This window comes from Elephas maximus, chromosome 10 (genome assembly GCF_024166365.1).
Source record: "Elephas maximus indicus isolate mEleMax1 chromosome 10, mEleMax1 primary haplotype, whole genome shotgun sequence".
NCBI classification, from domain to species: domain Eukaryota; kingdom Metazoa; phylum Chordata; class Mammalia; order Proboscidea; family Elephantidae; genus Elephas; species Elephas maximus.
The window spans coordinates 39,566,078-39,593,802 of NC_064828.1; positions in this window are offsets into that span (position 1 = coordinate 39,566,078).

Sequence of the window (27,725 nt, forward strand, 5' to 3'; positions counted from 1 at the left end):
GAAGGTTGTGTCATCTGTATAACTCAGGTTGTTAATGAGTCTTCCTCCAACCCTGTTGCCTGTTCTTCTTCATATAGTTCAACCACTTGGATTATTTGCTCAGCATACAGATTGAATAGATATGATGAAAGGATACAATTCTGATGCACACCTTCCCTGACTTTAAACCATGCAGTATTCCCTTGTTCTGTTTGAACAACTGCCTCTTGATCTACGTACAGGTTCCTCATGAACACAGTTAAGTGTTCTGAAATTCCCATTCTTCCCAATGTTATTCTTAGTTTATTATGATCCACAGAGTTGAATGCCTTTGCATAGTCAGTAAAACTCGGGTAAACATCCTTCTGGTATTCTCTGCTTTCAGCCAGGATCCATCTGACATCAGCAGTGCCGTCCCTGGTTCTGCATCTTCTGAATCTAGCTTGAATTTCTGGCAGTTCCCTGTCAATATACTGCTGCAGCTGCTTTTGAATGATCTGCAAAATTTTACTTGTGTGTGGAATTAATGATATTGTTCAATAATTTCTGCCTTAGGTTGGATCACCTTTCTTGGGAATAGCCCATAAATATGGATACCTTCCTGTCAGTTGGCTAGGTAGCTGTCTTCCAAATTTCTTGGTGCAGACTGCACACTTATAACAGATATAAATATTGAGGAAGTGCTGATACTGCTAGTGTTGTTTGGAGCATGAGGTGGAGTACATAAACAAGAGTTACTCTATTACAGCATTTTTTCTTTTATCTGAGAGGTTCCCGTATATAACAGCTAGAATTTTGAAGAGAAACAAAACCAACAGTTCTGAGGGAGACGGAGATTTCAAGGAAATGGCTTATGTGTCTGTTGGGCTGGCAATTACAAAATCTGTAAGGCAGCTGGCAGGCTGAAAACCTAGGAATGAGTTGATATTGCAGTCTTTAGTCCATAATCTGTAGGGTATGCTGTCGGGAAAAACTCAGGCAGGATTTCTATGTTACAGGCCTGAGGCACAATTCCTTTTTCTTCTGGAACTCTCAGTTTTTTTGCTCATAAGGACTTCAACTGGTGGGATGAGTTTTACCTGCATGGCTGGAGGTAATCCTCTTTACTTAAGGTCAGCTGATTAAAAATATGGAGCCTTGGTGGCACAGTGGTTAAGAACTTGGCTGCTAACCAAAAAGTTGACAGCTCAAATCCACCAGCTGCTCCTTGGAAACCCTATGGGGCAATTCTAGTCTGTCGTATTGGGTCGCTATGAGTTGGAGTCAACTTGACAACAGCAAGTTCGGTTTCGGTTGGATTATAAATGTTAGTCACCTCAACAAATTACCTTCACAATAACATCTAGACTAAAACAACAGGGCACCATAACCTAACCATGTTGACATATATAATTATCATATCATGTATCAAGACATGAATTAAAGTAGATGGCAAACGTACAGGCTTGCTAAACCATGTGAAGCACTGAAAATCTCAAATTATGCAGATTTTATACAAAAGTTAAAGGCAATAAATAGCATCATCTTTTTGCCATCAGTAGTGTTTACATGAGCTCTAATGGACTCTATAAATACTTTCTTGCTTAACAGGTACATAATTAGATGGGAAAGAAAGGGGCAAAAGGTTGGGACATTCAAAGTTATCCAGTGCTAAAAAGTCCATTCTGCAACTGAGACAAGAGCAGCCTATTTGATGTTTATGCATAAGTTCATATACAAATTAATTTAAGTATGGACATGGCATAAAAAAAAAAAAGACCAAACCCAGTGCGATCAAGTCAATTTTGACTCATAATGACCCTATAGGGCAGAGTAGAACTGCCCCATAGAGTTTCCAAGGAGCACCCGGTGGATTCGAACTGCTGACCCTTTGGTTAGCAGCCATAGCACTTAACCACTACGCCACCAGGGTTTCCTGGACATGGCATAGCATGTAATAAATATCGTTCTTCCTTATGATGATGAGGCTGATGTAAAGTACCTTATAGTTTGTTTATTCCAACCTCACGATCGTTGCAAACCAACCCTTTCCAGAATATCTGAGCTAGCTTTTTCTTCATCATTTTTATCAACAGTAATCTCACACTTGTCAGGGAAATATTATCTCTTTTTGAAGGTATTGTAGCAAAACACATGTCCTTGTAACTTCTCACCACTTTTTAAAACTTCTTCCACTGCAAAAAAAAATTACATTTATTATATACACACACTCAAGATCAAACCAAACCCATTGCCCTCAAGTCACTTCTGCCTCATAGCAATCCTATAGGACAGGGTAGAACTGTCCCATAGGGTTTCCAAGAGGCAGCTGGTGGATTTGAACTGACAACCTCTTAATTAGCACCACAAGGTCTTAACCACTGTGCCAGGCAGCTTATATACACATAAAACCCCAAAACAACCAAACCCGTTGTTGTCGAGTCAATTCTGACTCATAGCGACCCAGTAGGACAGAGTAAAACTGCCCCATGTGTTTTCCAGTGAGTACCTGGTAGATTTGAACTGCCAACCTTTTGGTTAGCTGCGATAGCTCTTAACCACTAAACCACCAAACCACCAGGGTTTCTTATATACACATACCACTCCCTCTGAACCCACTGCTGTCGAGTCGATTGAAAAAAATATATACACATTAAATTGAGAAGTAGTTAAACTGCTGGATTAATACATGGTGTTTTTTCACATGTCTGGAGCCCCGGTAGCAGTAGCACAGAGGGTAAGAGCCTGGCTGCTAACCAAAAGGTTGGTGGTTGTAATCCACCAGCTGCTCCTTGGGAACCCTATAGGGCAATTCTACTCTGTTCTGTAGGGTCACTATGATTCGGAATCAACTCGAGGGCAATGGGTATTTTTTGCATATTAATGCACCCTCATAAATAATGCTCCCACACATGTAATGCATCGAAATGATGAAATTAAGTAAAACGGTTCTGGCACAGCATGCCCACACATACACTGCCCCTGTCTGGTGACATTTTCAGGACTGAATTTTGGACTCGTTCATCTATCCTCTCATATTACAGATAAGTCACATCTTTCTGCTCATTATCTTTTGGTCTGTCCATTTTCCTTTATCTCCCACTTATGTGTATGTTACTTTTGATCATAATTGTATAATAAAGGTATAGGCCACGGTCAAGAAGTCATGGATCAAGTTTGGTAGTTCTCCTGTAATTGGAAAATAGATCAAAACCATGCATTTGTTTCTATTAATTTAAATTGATAATTACAGTATATTAGCTCAAGAGTTGATCTACTGGTAAATAATTTTGGCTTAAATTTCAAGTAATATAAAATCAATGCTTACTTTGGTGAAGTTCCCTTGTGATCAGAAATAGAAATTAAAGTCAGCCATATATTAAAAAAAAAAAAAAAAAAGTGGCATGGTGTGCTTACGAAAATAACGTGCCGGAGGTTGTTCAGTTAGAAAAAAAATGTATAATACACACGTTATTTGCATAAAAATATGGTATCCCTTCCTCTTCTACATTTCTATTTTTAATTAGGCCCAAAATGTAATCAACAGTGATCCTCAGTGATTCTGCTATGCTAACATTTTTTTTTTTTTTTTTTCCGGTTCTTTGTTATAGAAATAAGAAATCTTTGCATAGAGCTACAACCTAACTTGAAGTACCAGGGTGATCTTTGACTATGTTCTTTTCTATCTTAGGTTTCTCTACTTTTCATGTTTGTTTTGCTCAGTTTGTAAAGTTCATTTGGAGAACATGTAAGCAAATTTATCCTTTCTTTGTTCTTGTTTAAAAAAAAAAAGCTATATATGCTACTTGGTTGTCTTAGCCATTCAAATACATGTTGACTTGTTCCACTAATATAAGAACTCATTCCAGCTTCTGATTGTGTTCCTCAGATTACACGACATGACTTCAGAAGTTATAGATCCTCTCTATGAAGTGCTGGTACTTGGTACCAGTTGTATAGAGCTACTTTTCTTTCTCTTTTTTATGATACGTGCTTACATTTGTGAATGACTTGAGCTAGACTAATATTATAAAATTGAATCTAAAATGGACAAATGTAAGTGCCCAGAAAGGTTAGTTAGAGCCACTTAAAATATTGTGCACTGATCTTATGCACACATGTCTTCATTAATCTTTATGTTGCTAACACAAACATCACATGAGAAGCAAGCAATACCATGAAACCCCCTTCTCAGGTGCTATTCTACACTTACCCAGTTCTGCAGTCTTCAAACTATAACAAACTGTATTCTTCGTTAGTTGCCACACCTAAACACTCTTCGAGTGCATAGTACAGAGATCACATTGGATACCAGATGTTAGGGCCTCAGCCCCACTTTTCTCCCTTTCTGTGGGTGGCAGTGTTTCTTTTTCTTCATTCTCTATCTGTAAGTGATTTTAAGTCTGGGTATTATTTCTTAATTTTTTTTTTTTTTAATTAAAATAACCTTGGTTTGACAATGGCCTCTAACCCTTTAAAATCTCTTTAAACATTAAAAAAAATTTTTTTTTTAGCTATGTCTGCTAAGCAACAGGAAGGGCCAAGACTCCATAAAAAACTGCACTTTTTCTTTGTTTTCTGGGAATGTTTATTTCAGCTTTGTGCATAATTTCTTCTATCTTACTAGGATCTGTTTATCCTCCATAATAAACCGGGGAATAGAATATTGTCCCTTATACCTGTTATACCCTATATGGTGATTCCCATATCAGAATGACCAGTACGCATCATTGGTACTTGCCTCAGGCAGGAATTACAGATGCAGTAGATATCTTCAAGGTCAATAGAATAATAATCTCACTGTGTATCCGTCTGGATAATATCAAAACTACAGTTCTTTGTGGTTTCCCCTGGAGTTGCTAGGGAACATTTTCTCTCTAAACCTCCCATAGCAACCTGTTTATTCATTTCAACAGTTTGCTAGATGATCCTTGGAATGCTACTTTTACTCTGCCCTGCTCATTTTCCTTTCCCTTCTTACTATGTCTACTAATCACATATGTCTTAGAGGTAAGCTGTCATTTGCTTAGCCTGACACTGTTTGTCAGGATTCTTCAATAGAGAGAGTACAAAAATATATAAAGTATAACCTTTTATTCCTTTGTGCCAAATGAATACCATATTAGGGTTCTGCTTATGTTACCCTGGGCAACTCACTTTGTTGTTGTTAGGTGCCATCATAGCTACCCTGTGCACAACAGAACAAAACACTTCCCAGTCCTGTGCCATCCTCACAATCATTGTTATGCCTGAGCCCATTGTTGCAGCCACAGTGTCCTTCCAACCTTAGGGGATTATCTTCCGGCACTATATCAGACAATGTTCCACTGCTATTTATAAGGTTTCAACTAGCTAATTCTTTTCAGAAGTAGATCTCCAGGTCCTTATTCCTAGTCTGTCTTAGAATGGAAGCTCCACTGAAACCTGTTCATGGGTGACCCCTCTGGTGTTTGAAATACTGGTGGCAGAACTTCCAGCATCATAGCAACATGCAAGCCACAAAAGTATGACAAACTGACAGACTCGGGCAACTTACTCACCATTTCTTATTCTCAAGTTTTTTATCTGGTAAAACAGACTTAGTGATCCTTAAGTATTTGGTATAATGAAGGGCAAATGCTTTGGATAGATGATGGATGGATGGATGGATGGATGGATGGATGGATGGATGGATGGATGGATGGATGGATGGATGGATGGATGGATGGATGGATACCTTGTTGGTGTTATTTATAAATTGTGCAGTCATGGGAAACTTAATTTTTCTTAGTTTCAGGAATAATAATACTTATAAGTAATAGAGAGAAATAAGTGCAATAACATTTGCAAAGTGTGTAATGGCTGGCTCAGAGTATATGTTCAGAAAATAGTAAATGGTATAATTACCCTTAGTCTCCCCTGTAGTGCTATATTTTCCTGGATATTCATTCACGCATTTGAGAGCTGACTATACTCCAGACATTATGAAAATCCCATTGCCTTCGAGTCGATTCCAACTCATAGTGACCCTCTAGGACAGAGTAGAACTGCCCCCATAGAGTTTCCATGGAGTGCCTGGTGGATTTGAACTGCCAACCTTTTGGTTAGCAGCTGTAGCACTTTACCATTATGCCACCAGGGTTTCCTTATGAAAAATGATGGTGATACAGATTCCTACCATAGGAGGTGATATGCAAATTTATACATTATGATTGAATATACTGCGGTAGGTACTACGATAGGGTCACTATGAGTTGGAATCGACTTAACAGCAGTAGATTTTTACTGTTATACATGGAAGAATATGCCTTCTCTATGCTTCACAAATTGACCATTATACTGACTTCGAAATAATGACTTGGGCTTATTAATGATAGTCTGAATGTAAACATTCTAATATTTAATCTGCACAGCTTAATAAAACATTGTGAGGTTTTTAACCCTTCTTGGCATCCTCATGCTCTCATCTATACAATATACTTTGTTTTGGTAATCATAAAGTAGTCATATGCAACCTAGTTTGCAAATGTGAATTAGTTAGATTTTGGCTTTTTTTTTTTTTTTTTTAAACAATCACAATTTGAGTGATCATGACGCAATCATCTGTATTTTTGGTTGTTGATTATTTAACCTTAGAGACCATTTTAAATCAGACTTTCAATTGATAGCCCTACATGAATTACAAAGAGATTTATTTTCTTTGTTTTTATTCTCCCTCCCTTTTTATACTTCATATTTTAGCAATTTCCTGAAATTCAAGGAATTATTTCTACTTATGATTTTAGCAGAGCCCTGATGGTGCAGTGGTTAAAGTGCTTGGCTGCTAACCGAAAGGTCAGCCCATGCATCTATTTTTTAAAATTTACTTCAAACTTGTTCTCACTTTTAACTGAATGTGCCCAAAGCCCAACCCTTTACATAATTACCTTACAGAAATATGAATTTCTCTGTGGCACCACATTTCTTAAAATGTCTCAACCCAGAGTCTTGTGTTTTACTTTTGTTTCTCTTTATTTGCTCTATCTAAAATACTACTATGCACTTCACATTTTCCTTATAATTTGAACTTTTTATTTGTATAGTAAGATATACACTAGACTGCCATTGGTGTCGTTATGTGACGTTGAGTCGGTCCCGACTCATAGCGACCCTATGCACAACAGAACGAAACATTGCCTGGTCCTGAGTCATACTGACAATTGTTATGCTTAAGCTCATTGTTGCAGCCACTGTGTCAATCCACCTCATTGAGGGTCTTCCTCTTTTCTGCTGACCCTGTACTTTGCCAGCCATGATGCCCTTCTCTTGGGACCGATCCCTCCTGACAACCTGTCCAGAGTATATAAGGACCATTCTGGTTGTACTTCTTCCAAGACGCATTTGTTCATTCTTTTGGCAGCCCACGGTATATTCAATATTCTTCACCAACACCACAATTCAAAGGCATCAACTCTTCTTTGGTCTTCCTTATTCATTGTCCAGCTTTCACATACATATGATGAAATTGAAAATACCATGGCTTGGGCCAGGCACACCTTAGTCTTCAAGGACCACTTTAAAGAGGTCCTTTGCGGCAGATTTACCCAATGCAATACGTCTTTTGATTTCTTGACTGCTGCTTCCATGGCTGTTGATCATGGATCCAAGTAAGATGAAATCCTTGACAGCTTCAAACTTTTCTCCTTTTGTCATGATGTTGCTCATTGGTCTAGTTGTGAGGATTTTTGTTTTCTTTATGTTGAGGTGTAATCCATACTGAAGGCTGTGGTCTCTGATCTTCATTAGTAAGTGCTTCAAGTCCTCCTTACTTTCAACAATCAAGGTTGTGTCATCTGAATAATGCAGGTTGTTAGCGAGTCTTCCTCCAATCCTCATGCCCCGTTCTTCTTCATATAGTCCAGCTTCTCGGATTATTTGCTCAGCATACAGATTGAATAGGTATGGTGAAAGAATACAACCCTGACGCACACCTTTCCTGACTTTAAACTAATCAGTATCCCTTTGTTTTGTCCGAACAACTGCCTCTTGATCTATGTAAAGGTTCCTCATGAGCACAATTAAGTGTTCTGGAATTCCCATTCTTCGCAATGTTATCCATAGTTTGTTCTGATCCACACAGTCGAATGCCTTTGCATAGTCAATAAAAAACATAAATAAACATCATTCTGGTATTCTGTGCTTTCAGCCAGGATCCATCTGACATCAGCAATGATATCCCTGATTCCACATCCTCTTCTGAAACCGGCCTGACTGCTGTTACGGGGACCCAAAATAATAGTGGATTAAATGAGATAGGAGTTTATTTATTTCCCACAAGAAAAGTCTATGCATAAGCAATTACTAGTCTAATATTTGTTACAATTTATGTTTAAGCTAAGGCACCAAGACACAATAAATCCTGAATACCTAAGTGAGGTGCCTGACAAACTGCGGAATTTACAAGGTTGTGTCCAAGAGCTGTTCCCATGAACTTCTCTGTGATTATATATACAAGAGGAATAAAAACAAAGAAAGAGGAGATGATTTTGAGAAAAGGATTTCTTTGGCGAATATGGAGCTCTGAATCCCCCAAAGGGAAAATTCAGGGTAGTTTTCTGACTTTTCATTTCAAATCTAGCGAGGGATGATAAAAGGAACTTTGGATATCCTAATATATGTTAGCTGAAATCGGTTGACTCAGTGTACTGACTCATGTCTGAGAACATTAGGAGAGCCTGTGATGTCAGGGCAAGGACCGAATGTGTTTTCCTGATTGTCTTGGTCATCCAGTGCTGCTATAACAGAAATATCACAAATGGATGGCTTTGACAGAAAGAAATTTATTCTCTCACTGTCTAGTAGGCTACAAGTCCAAATTCAGGGCAACAGCTCCAGGGGAAGCCTTTATCTCTCTGTTGGCTGTGGAGGAAGGTCCTTGTCATCAGTCTTCCCTCAGTCTGGGAGCATCTCAGAGCAAGAATCTCAGGTCCAAATGACACTCTCTGCTCCCGGCATTGCTTTCTTGGTGGTATGAGGTTCCCACATCTCCCTGCTCGCTTCTCTCTTTTATATCTCAAAAGAGATTGGCTTAAGACACTACCTAATCTTTTAGACCTCATCAGTATAACTGCTGCTAGTCCATCTTATTACATCATAGTGACAGGATTTACAACATATAGGGAAATCACAACAGAAAATAAAATGGGAAACAATCATACAAGAGAATCAAGACCTAGACAAGTTGACAGATATTTTGGGGGGGCATAATTCAATCCATGATACCGATGAAATACATTTGGACCATACAGGGAAAACAGTAGTTTGAGTTGAGCACAACAGGACTGCCTGGTGAGGAAATTACAGTAGCAAAAGCCTGTGTAAAATGGCTGGCCAGAGAGCCTAAAGCTTAGGAAGGGGTGGCGGGGGGGGGGGGGGGACTGCTGCCAAAAGGGAGGGGAATGGAGACTTCTTGTGAGTTTCAATTAAAATTCAACTCCAAAGAGCCAGTGAAAATATGTTCTAGAGCTTCAGCTTTAAAAAATCTGCCAGACCCGGAGGGCATGAAGATGATTATGGCATTAGCAATTACTAGCCAAGTAGGTGCAGTCTTGCTCTTTAGCTTCATCTCTCATTCTAAATTCACTTTAATCATATAAGTTCAAAACAGTAGCTAACCAGTGGGGGAAGAGGTGAATGGAAAAGCCAACCATGCCTAAGAAGAGAGGAGTCTTATTTTTGAATGAAGATTCATATATCAGCGATTGTCTCGAAGTGCTACTTAACATTTCTGAAATGAAACTGTATGCTTTAACTATAGAATGTCTATACTGAGGAGTGAACTGAAAAACTATGGGGCTTGCTTGAGTTTTCATCCAATGGCCAAGGGAAAGCTTCTTCCACTGGATGTATTTTAAAGTGGCAATGGAAAACCAAAACACGTTTGCGTTTGGATATCATCTAATGTGAAATGCTCATTCTGTATTACACTAGTAAGCTATGGTTAACTCGGTCATGGTTAACTCAAAGTCAGGTAAGGAATCAGGAATAGAGTATGTGACTAAGATGGAATGCATTTCTGAGATTGTTAAAAATAAGACATAAAAGCAATGAAATGTAATGTGATAAAAAGAGTGGTCTGGGAGCCAGTAGACAAGTTCCAGAACAAGTTTTCTCTCATGGAGAGGGGAATGCATGGGTAGTTGTTATTATTATCATTATTTAGTCTTTTTCAATTCTAAAATTCTAGGCATTTAGTACAAGAAAATTTAAACACAGGCCTGGGTTAATCTGGTCCAATTAGAGGACTTTAGTAATAAATACTTTTCCGTAAATATGTACTAACAAAATATACATAAGAGATTTATATATTACGCAGACTACAAAAGGGACTTTTCTAACTATTTAATTTTTTTTTTTTATTAGAAATAAACACACATGCAAGACATCCTAATGATTGGAATGTTCTTCTTTTACAAAGTTACAATTTTATATTTTGTATTTGGGAAGTTATCTAAAGAACTTAGAATTATGGAATTTTTGAATTAATAGAGGCTTTGTAATTTATGCCCACCCCAAGTCCAATTTAGAAAAGAGTAAACTTAAGAGCAAAACATTTTAAATGATTTGTACAGGGTCACACAGCTAATTTATGGCAAAACTAGATGAACAAGTTAGATTTCCTGATCCTTGGCCCAATGACCTTTCCACAGTAAGCTTAAAGTCCTTGGCAATTAGTATACTTCAATAACCCATTGATAAGACACTTAATGTTTTATTTGATAGAAATAAGCTTTGACATTCATTAATTCATTTTATCCTTTTGACAGCCCTACGAGCTTGTTATTATCATTCTCATATTTTGCACGTATGCTAAAACAGCTTAAGAAATATGCCCAAGGTCATATAACTAATAAGGGATAAAGTCTGGACTTGAAGCATCACTTCAGCCAGACTCCAGATCCCAACTTCTCTCAAAGCATTACGTTAACTTCTTCAAGTTTCCACTGATCCTTAGTATTACAATAACTCTGTAGGGTACCTTAGTAAGCCTTTGACATTAGTCTTTATCTGGGCATGGTGATAAAAACCATCCAAAGTTATGATTATTTTCTGGTAGTGCACCATCATGATAGGCTTTTCTTAAAATGGGGGTAACCACTAGGATATGTACAGTAATAAATATTTGGGAGATTATAATACCTGTGTGTGTGTGTGTGTAATTGGCTAACATTTGTATGGTTGATTATTTGAAAAGTGATTTATTCATTATTTCACACTCTGAGTTAATTTTTATTGCATCTGTATGTATGCACACACAAAAGAGAATTGTACTGATCATTTTCTTTTTGCTCTATCAAGATAGTCTTAAATGTCAATCCCAGGCTTCATGTATAACTTTTCCTGGAATTTTACCATAAACTTTCAGAATAAAAAGTTGTCACTAGGGGCTTCTCAATGCCTATCTACTGCATTTCTGAATTAACAACAAATGCAGATTTGTCTTTGATGGCTCTTTTATAGCTGCATGCAGCTGGAGAAAAACCAACTGCCAAGGGAACTCAATTTTCTTTATCATCAATTTGACATCAGTTAACAGATGGCTTCTGGATACCATGGTAGTCTTCTTAATTCGTCTCTTTATATAGTGCCGCAAACAACCTCGGTTATTTGCCTGATTATTACATTTAATTCTTCGTCAACAACATACCTCATTGTTTCAGAACATATCCTAGAAGGGAAGATATAAAAGCCAGGGATTGGAGTGTTGAACTGTTATCATGCCTTTGAAACATAAAGAGGCACACCTGAGGGTAGGCAAACATGTTAAAACATCCCATTTTAACATTAAGCAGGCTTTCTCTGAATCATGGCACTTCTCCAGAATATGGTAGGATTTCAAGAGCAACTGTTATACAAAAGGTAGAGCAAAAACTGTCTACCGAAAGAAAAAAAAAAAAAACTAGTTGGAAACATACACAGAGCTACTTCAAGGTGAAAAGTCTTTCCAAGTGAACATTAACCAGAGGTTAACTGCTACTGAAGTCTTTTTTGTTTTGTTTTGTTGTGTTTTTAGAATTCAAGTAAATAGAATTTAAATAAGAAGCTTGGGAGCATGAAGGTTTCTCCATTGTTTCAAAGAGTCTGTAAAAGTACAGCTTGCAATTGATCGAATATGTTGGCATTCTTCTGAATTAAGTGCAAATGTGGACCTTTTCTCTGACTGTTTTGGAAATCCAAAGAAATGAGCATACTTTTAAAAATCTATACAATTAAAAAGAAAACAGATTCAATCCAAAATTTAAAACATTATAATATTACATGCAATGTTACACACAAACATACACACACACATTGGTTGTTATTAGGTGGAGTCAGTTTCGACTCATACCTCTACCTGTTGTCGTCCGGTCGACAACTCATAACAACCCTGTAGGACAGAGTAGAACTGCTCCATAGGGTTCCCAAGGAGTGCCTGGTGGATTTGAATAGCCAACCTTTTGGTTAACAGCTGTGTGTAGCTCTTAACCATTACACCACCAGGGTTTCCTTTCAACTCATACCAACCCTACGTACAACAGAATGAAGCACTACCAGGTCCCACAGCTTCCTCACAATCCTTGTTATGCGTGAGCTTATTATTGCAGCCATTGTGTAAATCTATCTCATTGAGGGTCTTCCTCTTTTTCGCTGACCCTCTACTTTACCGAGCATGATGCCCTTCTCCAGGGACTGATCTCTCCTGATAACATGTCTAAAATATGTGAGAGGAAGTCTCGCTCACCATCCTTGCTTCTAAGGAGCATTCTGCCTGTACTTCCTCCAAGACAGATTTGTTTGTTCTTTTGGCAGTCCATGGTATATAATGGAGAATTATAGTTTTATTCCTTTAACAAAAATAAATTCCTCACTCCTTTCTTATTTTGAGGAAACCCTGGTGGAGTAATGGTTAAGAGCTAGGGCTGCTAAGCAAAAGGTCAGCAGTTTCAATCCACCAGGAACTCCTTGGAAACTCTATTGGCCAGTTCTACTCTGTCCTACAGGGTCAGTATGAGTCAGAATCTACTGAATGACAGTGAGTTGTTTTTTTTCTATTTTGGGAGCCTTGGTGGCACAGTGCTTAAGAAATATAGCTGTTAACCAAAAGGTCGGCAGTTCAAATCCACTAGCCACTCCCTGTGGGTGCAGTTCTACTATGTCCTATAGGGCCACTCTGAGTTGGAATTGACTCAACGGCAACAGGTTTTGCTTTGTTTTTCTTTCCTATTTTAAGAATTTTAAATAGATTTGAAAGATGGACTCAGTGGAATCAGAAAACCCCCAGAATAGTATATTTGTCATTACAATAGAAAAAGAGCTGAGTTAATATTGCTAGTAATGAATATTCTATTGAAGTTTATGCTGCCACCTATGGGAAATAAAAAAAAAAAAAAAACCTCTTAGTAATTAATCTAAAATGTAGAAGTTAGAGTTGCCAATTATGAAAGAAAATTGAAATTTGTAAATGAATTTTATTACTATTTAATCTGTAAAAAAAAAAAAAAAAAACCATGAGGAGAAACTTCTAAGTTCTTTGTTCCTTAGAAACCCAGTTTTGATACTGGCCCATGAAAATTGAGCTACATAATTCACAGGACTCATTTCAAAGGAATGCTTTTAGTGTCAAAGTTGAGTATTTGCAATTAAGCAATCAAAAATACTACAAACAGGAATAGCTCTATTTATTGTGAAATCTATGTGGGTTGATTTATTAATGCCTGTTTCCATTTTCTTCCTATTTCTTTTCTTTCATTTCTGCTCCTTTTAACACGTGCTATCTTGTTCTACTTAAGGAAAAAATCGGACCGATTTTTAGCCTGTATTCTGCCAGTATAGTAAAATGAAAAAAAAGAAAAAGAAAATGAATTAAGGGAAGTCATGGGTTGAAATCTATGCTCCAACACTTGCTACTTGCAGCACATCAGGAAAGTTATTGAGTCCAAGTCCTCATCAGAAATATGACTGGTCTTACTTATTTTATAGGAATTTTGTAAGAAATGCATGTGACGACTTTTAACACTTAGCATGGTTTCTGGCATATAACAGATTCTCAATAAATATTTGTTTCATTTTCTTCCAAACTATACCCTCTATTATGCCAACCAAAAAAAAAAAAAAAAAACCCAAACCCGTTGCCACTGAGTCAACTCATAGTGACCCTATAGGACAGAGTAGAATTGCCCCCATAGGGTTTCCAAGGAGCACCTGGTGGATTGGAGCTGCAGACCTTTTGGTTAGCAGCTGTATATCTTAACCACTATGCCACCAAGGTTCCCATATGCCGACAGGAGCCACAAAAACTGAATCATAACTCATCTGAATAGATTTGGGATAAAACAGAGTAGGACATCTAGATTAATAAAATGAGAGACAGTAAAGCTTTTGTTAAACCTTTATCAGTAGATGTGGCAAACAGATTGTAAGGTGACCCCCCAAAGATCCCCAAGTCCTTAGTGTTCACAACTTTGTGTAACTCCCTACCTTTGGGTCTGAGCTGAACTTGTGACTTTTTTCTAACCAATAGAATGTGTTAAAGATGATATAATGTTGCTCCCACAATTGCATTATATAAGATCCCCTTACTGGCTCTGAAGAAGTAAACAGCCATGTTGGGAGGCCCAAATGGAAAGACACTGAGGATGACTTCCGGGAGCTAAGAACAGTTTCCGGCCAGCAGGCAGCAAGATGTCAGGGCCCTCAGTCTTACAGCACAAGAAATGACCCAAGGGATCCTGGAAGAAAGCCCTTCCCTGCTTGAGCCTCCAGATGGGAACCCAGCAGGAACAAATACATTAACTGAAGACTTGCAGAGGACCCAGCCATATGTCTGGACTCTTGATTCACAGCAACTGTGAAATGACAAATGCATTTTTTTTAAGCTGCTAAATTTGTGCAACTTTGTTATGCAGCAATAGAAAACTAATACAGTGAGTTTTCTTGGATAAGTTAGATTCTTTCCTGTTTTTGGTTGTGGTAGTTATAGGGATCCCACGTGACAGAGTAGAACTGCCCTATGTAGTTTTCTTAGCTGTAATCTTTACAGGAGCAGATCACCAGACCTTTCTCCCACAGAGCCGCTGAGCAGGTTTGAACATGCAATCTTTTGGTTAGCAGCTGAGCATTTAACCATTGTGCCACTAAGGCTCCTTCTTCTGGTGGAAAAAAAAATAATAATCTAACATATGCATCTGAATATTTAAAAACTTATCATTAGAAAACTATATATACAATATAATATATATTAATATAAATATATTACCCATCATATTTCCCAGAGTCAAGCACAATTTAGTTTCATGTTTTCATCTTCTAGTTAAAAGATCTTCCAAACGCACATAAGTATATATGAAAATTAAAAGTGATTTATCTTTCAAGACTTTTTTTTTTTTAATAACAAATGTGAAATTTTTGATTGACCCTTGGGTTTGAAGGGATTTTAAAGCTAATGGAAGAAACCATGCCATGCTTTGTTTCATGGTCTATTTGTAGCAACTCAAGGAAAAGGAAAGCAATGAACTCAGCCAATAGGAGAACATTTTTACTAAACCTAGACTCATGCAATATTGATGCAAACTGGTCATATATCTTTAAGCAAACTACTTCCTCTATAAAAAGACAAACAAAACAAAATCAGTTGCCATGGAGTGGATTCTGACTCATGGCAACTCCATGTGTTGTGGAGTAGAACTGTATCTGGTATGATTTTCAGGTTTGACCTTTTGGAGGAGGTAGCAAGACCTTTCTTCCAAGGTGAATCTGGGCGGGTTTGAGCTGCCAAACTTTCCGTTAGTAGTTGAGAGCATAAGCAGTCATGCCACCCAGGGACTCCACCTCCTCTGTAGGGATCTTTAACTGACACAGTCCAGATTGCAAATTATGTGCTTTTAGATATATGCACTTTATGTTTCGTGTGTTGCATTTCATAATGGTGCCTTGTGGTTTGCAAACCTAGCTAATCACAAAAATCATGCCCAAAATTGTCATTATTACTATTAACGTAGATAGCTGGTTGCCTACCTTGTATACCCTGATTCAGTGAATTTGGGGTATGGCTATAGAATCTGTATATTAAAATATGTTTCCAGGTGATTCTGATCAACTTCACTGGGAAACAATAGTTTAGATATCTTATGTATAACATTGTTTGGAACAAAGAGTGATCTGAACTTCACTGTAAGCTACATGACAGGGAAAGTAGCCACTACAATTATAGGCTTTATGAAGCATGTGATGGAAAAGACAATTACAAGTTACCAGTCTAAAAGGAAACTTTATTTACTTTTTGACCATCCCCTTTCTCAATTCTTCTGTATTTTATTCATTCTTCCTTTGAAGGTTACTTTGGTATCCTTAGCAAAACACATGTTCTCCTCGCACCATATCCAGAAATTCTTAGTTTCCTCAGAATTGCGATAAGTTAGTCATATTTTCCTTTTACGTTTTTGGCCGCCCTTTTCTTTGGTCCAAAGGCCATCACTGTCTCAGGCTGCTCCAATGTTAAACAATTTATGCTGATTGTTTTTAACAAACACCCATTACCTGACTTTTCCCACTGAGAAAGCATTGAATCAGGTCAAATAATGACAAGCCCTAAAAGGATGGCTTTTCTAGGAACCTGTATGAGTCAGAATTGACTCGACGGCAGTGGGTTGAGTGGGTGGGCCAACAGATCAAATAATGACAATTTTCTGGTCTTGGAGACTTTATGGCAGCTCCAGATCCATTCTGTTCCCTCCAGTGGCTGTTAGGCTGCTGGTTTTTAAGGATATCACAGAATTGAAGAGAGGGGATAGGATAAGGTAAGTTAAAACACTACAATATTCACTGTTTTTACAAAGATTCCGTCATGTCTTTTGAATAAATGATTCTCAGATTGTTCAAATATTTTGGTTAACTTCCAGAGTTCTGAAAAAGTTGATTTGACTAGTTTTCTAGTGTTCTTGTTACTTTTATAGAAGACAAGGTTTTCGAAGCTTCTTATTGGCCAGTTTAGATATGCTTCTTTCCTCATAACCTAACACTAAAAAAGTAAGGAATAATAAATTTCTTATGTGTAGGAATTTGAGATTATCACTCAATTTAAATGGATAAGAAAGAGCTTCTTAGAGTATTAAGAGAAGGCTTAAATCCCAGGATCTGACAACAGGGCCAACCCATCATGTTGTTGTTGTTTGTTGTTAGGTGCCATCTAGTTGGTTCTGACTCATAGCGACTCTATGCACAACAGAACGAAACATTGCCTGGTCTTGCGCCATCCTTACATTCGTAGTTATACTTGAGCTGATTGTTGTAGCCACTGTGTCAATCCACTTCGTTGAGGGTCTTCCTCTTTTCTGCTGACCCTGTACTCTGCCAAGAATGATGTCCTTCTCCAGAGACTGATGCCTTCTGACAACATGTCCAAAGTATGTAAGACGCAATCTCACCTTCCTTGCTTCTAAGGAGCATTCTGGCTGCACTTCGTCCAAGGCAGATTTGTTCGTTCTTTTGGCAGTCCACGGTATATTCAATATTCTTTGCCAACACCACAATTCAAAGGTGTCAGCTCTTCTTCGGTCTTCCTTATTCATTGTCCAGCTTTCACATGCGTATGACGTGATTGAAAATACCATGGCTTGGGTCAGGTGCACCTTAGTCTTCAGGGTGACATCTTGGCTCTTCAACACTTTGAAGAGGTCCTTTGCAGCAGATTTACCCAATGTAATGCATCTTTTGATTTCTTGACTGCTGCTTCCATGGCTGTTGATTGTGGATCCAAGTAAAATGAAATCCTTGACAACTTCAGTCTTTTCTCCGTTTATCATGGTGTTGCTCATTGGTCTAGTTGTGAGGATTTTTGTTTTCTTTATGTTGAGGTGTAATCCATACTGAAGGCTGTGACCTTTGATCTTCATTAGTAAGTGCTTCAAGTCCTCTTCGCTTTCAGCAAGCAAGGTTGTGTCATCTGCATGACGCAGGTTGTTAATGAGTCTTCCTCCAATCCTGATGCCCATTTTTCTTCATATAGTCCAGCTTCTCGTATTATCTGCTCAGCATACAGATTAAATAGGTATGGTGAAAGAATACAACCCTGATGCATGCCTTTCCTGACTTTAAGCCAATCAGTATCCCCTTGTTCTGTCCAAACAACTACCTCTTGATCTATGTAAAGGTTCCTCATGAGCACAATTAAGTGTTCTGGAATTCCCATTCTTCACACTCTTATCCATAATTTGTTATGATCCACACAGTTGAATGCCTTTGCATAATCAATAAAACACAAATAAACATCCTTCTGGTATTCTGTGCTTTCAGCCAGGATCCATCTGACATCAGCAATGATATCCCTGGTTCCATGTCCTCTCCTGAAACCGGCCTGAATTTCTGGCAGTTCCCTGTCGATATACTGTTGCAGTTGTTTTTGAATGATCTTCAGCAAAATTTTGCTTGCGTGTGATATTAATGATATTGTTCTATAAATTCCACATTCGGTTGGATCACCTTTCTTGGGAATAGGCATAAATATGGATCTCTTCCAATCAGTTGGCCAGGAAGGTGTCTTCCATATTTCTTGGCATAGACGAGTGAGCACCTCTAGCGCTCCATCTGCCTGTCAGTTTGTCGTACTGTGGGGGCTTGTACGTTGCTGTGATGCTGGAAGCTATGCCACTGGTATTTAGATACCAGCAGAGTCACCCATGGGGGACAGGTTTCAGCTGAGCTTCCAGACTAGGAAGAAGGACCCGGCAGTCTACTTCTGAAAAGCATTAGCCAGTGAAAACCTTGTGAATAGCAGTGGAACATTGTTTGATATAGTGCTGGAAGATGAGCCCCCCAGGTCGGAAGGCACTCAAAAAATGACTGGGGAAGAGCTGCCTCCTCAAAGTAGAGTCGACCATAATGATGTGGATGGAGTAAAGCTTTCGAGACCTTCATTTGCTGATGTGGCACAACTCAAAATGAGGAGAAACAGCTGTAAACATCCATTAATAATTGGAACCTGGAATGTACAAAGTATGAATCTAGGAAAATTGGAAATCATCAAAAATGAAATGGAACGCATAAACATCGATATCCTAGGCATTAGTGAGCTGAAATGGACTGGTATTGGCCATTTTGAATCGGACAATCATATAGTCTACCATGCTGGGAATGACAACTTGAAGAGGAATGGTGTTGCATTCATCGTCAAAAAGAACGTTTCAAGATCTATCCCGAAGTACAACACTGTCAGTGATAGAATAATATCCATACACCTACAAGGAAGACCAGTCGGTATGACTATTATTCAAATTTATGCACCACCCACTAGGGCCAAAGATGAAGAAATAGAAGATTTTTATCAGCTGCTGCAGTCTGAAATTGATTGAACATGCAATCAAGATCCATTGATAATTACTGGTGATTGGAATGGGGAAGTTGGAAACAAAGAAGAAGGATCAGTAGTTGGAAAATATGGCCTTGGTAACAGAAACAATGCCGGAGATCAAATGATAGAATTTTGCAAGACCAACTACTTCTTCATTGCAAATACCTTCTTTCACCAACATAAACGGTGACTATACACATGGACCTCACCAGATGGAACACACAGAAATCAAATCGACTACATCTGTGGAAAGAGATGATGGAAATGCTCAATATCATCAGTCAGAACAAGGCCAGGGGCCGACTGTGGAACAGACCGTCAATTGCTCATGTGCAAGTTCAAGCTGAAACTGAAGAAAATCAGAGCAAGCCCATGAGAGCTAAAATATGACCTTGAGTGTATCCCACCCGAATTTAGAGACCATCTGAAGAATAGATTTGGAGCATTGGAAACTAGTGACCGAAGACCAGACAAATTGTGGAATGACATCAAGGACATCATACATGAAGAAAGCAAGAGGTCATTGAAAAGACAGGAAAGAAAGAAAAGACCAAGATGGATGTCAGAGGAGACTCTGAAACTTGCTCTTGAGCATTGAGCAGCTAAAGCAAAAGGAAGAATTCATGAAGTAAAAGAACTGAACAGAAGATTTCAAAGGGCCTCTCGAGAAGACAAAGTAAAGTATTATAATGACATGTGCAAAGACCTGGAGATGGAAAACCAAAAGGGAAGAACACGCTTGGTGTTTCTCAAGCTGAAAGAACTGAAGAAAAAATTCAAGCCTCGAGTTGCAATAGTGAAGGATTCAGAGGGGAAAGTATTAAATGATGCAGGAAGCATCAAAAGAAGATGGAAGGAATACACAGAGTCATTATACCAAAAAAATTAGTCAATATTCAACCACTCAAGAGGTGGCATATGATCAGGAACCGATGGTACTGAAGAAAGAAGTCCAAGCTGCTCTGAAGGCATTGGCGAAAAACAAGGCTCCAACCCATCATGCACTAGCCTAATTCAGGGAGACTACCACTGATTTGTGATTCTGACAACTCTTTAGAACACAGGGTGCCACACAGGTTCAGCATTTAATATTCAAGGTTTATCAATAACAGTTCTGGTTTTTGTTGATAGGATTGTCTAAAGCTTCTGTTTTTGTGCTTGAAAATATAGGCCTATGTTTATTCAAATGGATTGCATATATCTGAAGTTTATTCTCATTACTAATTAGCTTGGATTGTAGCTCAACATAAAGAAAGTAAAAATCCTCACATCTGGACCAATAAGCAACATCATGATAAATGGAGAACAGATTGAAGTCATCAAGGATTTCATTTTACTTGGATCCACAATCAATAGCCATGGAAGCAGCAGTCAAGAAATCAAAGGACACATTGCATTGGGCAAATCTGCTGCAAAAGACCTCTTTAAAGTGTTAAAAAGCAAAGATTGCACTTTAAGGACTAAGGTGCACCTGACCCAAGCCATGGTATTTTCAGTCACTTCATATGCATGTGCAAGTTGGACAGTGAATAAAGAAGACCGAAGAAGAGTTGATGCCTTTGTATTACGGTGTTGGCCAAGAATGCTGAATATACCATGGACTGCCAGAAAAATTAACAAATCTGTCTTGAAAGAAGAACAGCGAGTATGTGCTTTAGAAGTGAGAATGGCAAGATGTTGTCTCACATGCTTTGGAAGTGTTATCAGGAGAGATCAGCCCCTGGAGAAGGACATCACGCTTGGTTAAGTAGAGACTCATTGAAAAAGAGCAAAGCCCTCAACAAGATGGATTGACACAGTGGCTGCAACAATGGGTTTAAACATAGCAAAAATTGTGAGAATAGTGCAACACTGGGTAGTATTTTGTTCTGTTGTTCATAGAATTGCTATGAGTGGAAGTAGACTTGATGGTACCAAACAACAACAATTAGCTTGATTAGCTCTCAGTGTCTATGAGCTCTTCCATTAAACTTTAATTTCCCTGAGGACTGGGTTTTCAGTATATTTAATGTTTAATGATTACTGGAGTGACTGGTGCTTTGTTAACTTATCAATTTGGAAAATATATCAAGAACCTAGTACATACTCATCACTGTGGGCTACGAAAGCAATATAAGGCTAAAAAAAAATCTGTTCTGATGACCTCTTTGTCTCTTAGAAATTAAATGAATACTCTTAATTCATATCATTAATCGATTATATTCCTACAGGAGGTATTCAATTTTTCTGCATAAACAAATACTAGAGTTAATCTGGGTGTGCTTAATTGCAAATTTATGAAAATGTATTAATTGCTTAGAGATCCATAGAATGACCTATTTTAGGTATTAAAATTATTACTACCCAAAATTTATTACTACATTTAGCTGAAATGAGCCAGTTAATCGCAAGCACATCAATAATAATAGCTGGACTCCTAATATTTGGAATAGTATGAGCATTAATATGTGAATAAAGAAAATAGCATGCTAAGAAAATTAGATATAAATTCAGAGGTATTAAAACTGAAAGATATTTTGGTGTCTTCCAAAAAGTTTGGTTATTAAAAATATCAACCATATTAATGATTATCTTCTGCAAATGAAAGAGTCTAAAACTTTATGGCATTGTATATTCACATTACATCTTTTCTTCAAGATTAGTGTAAATAATATGGTATTAGAATCATCGTCCTGTTATAGTAGGTATTTTCTGTATTCACCCCCATGATTATAAAAAGCAGGCATAGCTCAGTACATGAAATGAATGTCATTTCAGAAAAGCGCATGTGCTAACAAACTGAGGATTTCTATGTTTAAGGATTAAGCATAAGAGCCATGCACATCTAGTTTTATAACTAAATGAATAACATATTTCTTGAGCTTCAACCTTTTGTAAGAGATTGAGAGGAATAGAAGGCAATCAGACAAACAAGACATCTTAGTCCTCAAGTGTTTAGTGTCCATTTCAGTGTTCAGATGGAGTGATAAAACAATTGCAAAACAGAGCGTCATATACACACCACAACATCAATATTGTGTGCCCACAGTGTTTGCCAAAGGGACATACTGGAACCCTTTTTTGGAGTTTACCATTGACATGTTGAGAGAATCTTTTCTAAGTCCCATTCACTCAAGCGTTCTTAAAAATACATTTCTCAGTCTACAGGACAATGACACTACCCAAAATGAGCTACTATACATTTATTTTTCGAATGTTAAGCCCAAAAAGAGTTTGTTTGCAGTCTTGTTTTATGTAAGCCGTTAGATTTTTTTTGTCTTATAACTAAAAAAATCTGTTTAACTTTTTATTACCGTATTATCCTTATGTTTTCAGAATAATATCATCAAATACAAAATCCTGTTTGAGAATTAATTAAATCTGTTTTCCTTTTGCTAGTTAACATATGTCTATTGTGGGTCTCTCATGGTATTTTTCCATGTGTTTATGTTTATGAAATCTTAACATAAAGAACATTTCTATGAGAACACTTGACATATAGGCTTTCAACAAAATTCCTCCCTTGTTAACCCTTCTTGTAGCAATAGAAAACAAAATATCAAAAATAGAGATGTTTTAAAATTGTTCCAGAACCTTGCGTTCTTTTGGAATTTGCTGTGATTTGGTACCTAAGCATTTGGGCTTTAATGTAAATGAACACAAGTCAGGGGTTGATGATCTGCCCCTGTGTGTTTACATCATGCAAATTCATGTAATACTTCAGACCTTTAAGACAACTGTTGTTGTTTTACTATTTTTTGGTCTGAAACCAAGTTAGTTGTGAAATTTACCGGTATCTCCATACTCTATCTTTCAACACTGAGAAAACCCAAGACATACTGTGAGCACCTTCATTTCACAGGATTGTTTTGAAATGAACACCATAGGTTTCTATCAAATAAGGAAAATGGAAAGACCTGTTTAAAGAAGTACACTGAGGGAAAATGAGGGAGTTTGCTACTACTTTGGCTCTAAGTGAAGAGCATGAAAATTAATTTGTTTTAATCAATGTAAGGTGAAGAGAGCACAAATTCTTTTGACACACAGATTTTGTGGTTTAGTAATAATGTCGAACACATTCAGGGCCTAAAAAAACAAATGAGCATCTTTATGTCACAGGTCAGTAGACAATAAAGTGAACTGCCTGTTGCAACACGGCACGTATTTTCTTTGAGGTCAAAGTGGGTAAAATCTCTTACTTTTTCCTTTGGGTTTTCTTGATAATAAGTTGAGGAGGCAAAACTGACCTCACTGCTCCAACGCCACTATGACTTGGCATGTCACATACCACAGTGTGGGATGACAGAAACACACGTTGAATCTTGAGACAAACTTTACAATTTATCTAGCACTAGTCCTGAGGGGCATTGGTGTTTCACTGGTAGAATTCTCTCTTTCCAGGCAGAAGGCCTGGTTTTGATTGTTGAGGAATGCACCTCGTGCCTAGCCACGACCTGTCTATAAGTATAAGCTTTGTGTTGCTATGGTGCTAAACCAATTTCAGTGGAGCTTACAGACTAAGGTGGATTAGGAAGAAAGGCTTGGTGGTCTATTTCTTAAAATCAGCCAACACACACCCTATGTATCACAACAGTCAGGTCCCCAACCAATTATGGGGATGGAGCTGGGTCGCCGGACAGTGTTTCCTTCCCTTGTGCCTGGGGCCAGGTCTTCATGTATCTAGGACTCCACGGCAGCTGAAAAGAACAAGCAGTACTAGTCTTCAAATTAAATGAAGCCTTGAGCCTTTTCTAACTACTTTTTGAGTCTTTAGTAAATACAAAATTATCCCTGATTTCTGCAATGCTGATGTCTGCAGATATGATAAACGTCTGAGGAAACCATTACTTATCCACCATAAATAGACTGACTGTTACCTTAATAACTGTGTGCGTGTGTCTTTCAAAAAATAGTGTCCTGTCTTTAAAGAGCTCAGTGTACTGAAATCCAGACATTGCAAACATTTTATTAATGCCATTGTCTCAATTTTCCCTTTCAAAAAGAATATAAAACCAGAAAAACCAAAACCGTTGCAACCGAGTCAATTGTAACTCATAGTGACCCTGGTGGCATAGTGGTTAAGAGTTCAGCTGAAGGTCAGTAGTTGGAAGCCATCACTGCTCCTTGGAAACCCTATAGGGAAGCTCTACTCTGTCCCGTAGAGTTGCTATGAGTCGGAAAAAGAATAATAGTGAACCAAAAAGTAAATCGGGAAGAAAAACAGGCCTACCTAACATAATGCCTGTTGAGTTAACTATTTACCATAATTAAAACAAACAACCTCCCCCTGCCCCACACTCTTGCCATCAAGTGGATTCCCACTCATATAGACCTTATAGGACAGAGTAGAACTGCCCCATAGGATTTCCAAGGAGCAGCTGGTGGATTCTAACTGCTGATCTTTTAGTTAGCAGCCAAGCTCTTAACCACTATTGTCACCAGGGTTCCTCTTTACCATAATAACTTGCAAAAATTCGTACTACTTTTTAGACAATGGCTCCTTTTGTCCTAGTATAAATTTTTCACTTAAATATATACCAATTTCATTTGAAAAATGATATTTTGATATTTTAGTTTTAGGTAAAGACATACTCAATAATTTACTTGACATAGAAGGTTCTAGAAGCAATTATAGAAAAAGTTTGAATTGTCTTTTATTTGGGTGAACCTAAAATGTTTTGCTTTTGTATTTACCTTAACTAGAAGGCATTCAGAGACACTATCATTTTATACCTCTTGCAGCTCTAGTACGCATGTGCTGTTGCCATGTGTTTCAGAGACTTCTCATTATTAATTAGCTTTTACTTTGCTCTAAATGTTTTAAATGCAGTTTGAGTACAGGGTAATGATAAGTCCCAGAAAGGGTGATAAACTGGTGCCAACAATGGTGCAGAAAAAAATGCAGCAGCCAAAACATGAATCCTTCTCATATCTTCTCCACCGCTACAATTAAATATTTTCCTCCTTTGGAAAAAATAATATTAAGCCTATATTGCATTACCTTTATGTAAGAACTGTATTCACTTTTAAATTGTTTCTTATATAAACATGTTGTACTGTTCATTTATATGTTTTTCTGTCTTTGAATATTATTGTGTATTTTGAGTTGAGGTAGCATGCAGAGTATTTTTTCCACTAAATTAATATATATATTTACATTACTTTTAAATATATATGTATTTAATTTATATATTTATGTGTGTGCGCACATGCACAGGAGTGTGTCTGTGTGTGTGTGTGTCTAACTTTTCACCTAGTGGCAGGGTTTCCAGCAATGAATTAAGATGCTAAGCAAGAGATGGGTGAATTTTCAGTGGTCATGGTGTAGAATATTTTATTCCGTTTTCTCTTGAATCTTGCTTTGCTTCACATATTGAAATACACCTTATGAATAATTTGTGAATATACTTGCTTGTCTTTTTCACCTGGGATTATCGAGACACCTTATATTTGATTGGACGACCAGAAGGTAGAATATAAATGAAAAGTGTTTACATGGCACTTTAAGACTTTTTCATTTTTAAAGTCAGAATAGTTGATAAAAGGCCAAAGAGAAAGTTTAAAATTTGCATTCAGCCATTAAAAGTTCCGTGCTTGTATTTTGTAGCTAGTGCTATAGCCCAACGCTTCTACTTTCTATATAGCAACCCTTGCAGAGGTTGGAAACCCTGGTGGTGCAGTGGTTAAGAGCTACGGGTGTTGGCCAAAAGGTCGGCAGTTCAAATCCACCAGGAGCTCCTTGGAAACTCTATGGGGCAGTTCTACCCTGTCCTATAGGGTCGCTATGAGTAAAATCAACTCGATGGTAACACCTTGCAGAGGTTGATGTCAAGACCTGGACATTCATTTGGAAGGAACAGTTACACCATACCATGCTCCATATGTGATGAGATACATCAGAGTTAAAAGCCAGATAGTTACTTCTTCAGAAATGTTTTGTGAACTTGTTGGTATGATTAAACACATGTCTGACTCTGTCAGCATATCACTAGCTCTGTGGGAGATTTTAATAGGAAATTCATCTTTATATACAAATTCACAATTGATTGGGCATATCAATATCATTGCCATGGTGATTTGCTTCTTGATGAAGATACTAGAAGATTCATTACTGATTCTCAGTAGGTGCTAATGTTTGACATTTAGATCAGGGAAATTAAAATTATTTGGGATCATTAATGTCTTGGTAAAATAATGCCACTGCATAAAAAGGGGTACAGATTCCATCACAGTGATTTGGGGAGGATTTAAAAACACCTAACGTATAAAGTACATTTCTAGACACCAGACACAATCTAATTTTATCCTTACTAAATGTTATGATAGAGTTATGTTCTTTTCACAAATGAGAAAAATGGCAATTTAAATGATCAAATGCATTGTACAATGTCCTACTGTTAATACATTGTGGAGCCAGGGCTAGACTCATTTTTTTAAATTGACTCCAGAGTCCTAATTGTTAACTAACATACCAGGCTATATCATTTGAGAACGAGACACTCCATTCACCTCGAACTTCAATTAGAATTTCCATGTAACTATCACAGGCAAAGGCTTCTTATTTTTGTAAACTCTCTTATAGGATATCCTATCCCCAACAAGATCTACACAACCTATGAAATCTAAATTCCAGTGATTATTCAGATTTTCAATAAATATTTATGGAACTCTGACAATGCACCAGTCACCATTCTAGGTGATGGGAATACATCGATGAATCAGGCAAACAGGATTCCTGTTCTCAAGAAAAAAGAATATACCAGCTATCGAAAGGTACTCTGATGAACACAACACAGGATAATAAGATAGAGAACAACTGTGAGTTAGAAGCTAATTTTCTGATTGCACTCCCCTATTCTTAACAACTTTCTCTCTTCTTTATTTGATCAATCAGGATTTTCATTTTCTTGGTATTTCCGTTTTTACAAAGCCTAACTCTCTACCCATAATCTATTTGCACTTATTCTTTTATCCAGTAGAGTTGCTATAATTCAGCATTTCGACCACTTTCTAGCTAAATCCTAAAGCTCTAACTTACTCTTTTTTTTTCTTTCTTTCCCCCTTGCTGTACACACACCCAATCTTAAGCTAAATCTAGCATCTGCTTTCTAGAGAAAAATTATACCATGCTGATTGTGTCATTAAAATGTATTGTCTCCAGCCTCAGTTAGGCCGTTAACCAAACCAAAACCAAACCCACTGCCGTAGAGTCGATTCCGACTCATAGCGACCCTATAGGACAGGGTAGAGCTGCCCAACAGAGTTTCCAAGCAGCACCTGGCAGATTCGAACTGCCAACCTCTTGGTTAGTAGCTGTAGCACTTAACCAATATCCCAGCAGGGTTTCTCCACAGTTAGGCCTTTAGCACTCCTCAATTGTCTTTGTATTTGTTTCTAATCAGCAACTTCTTCTGTGTTCCCATATCTCTGTTGAAAACTTCATTGC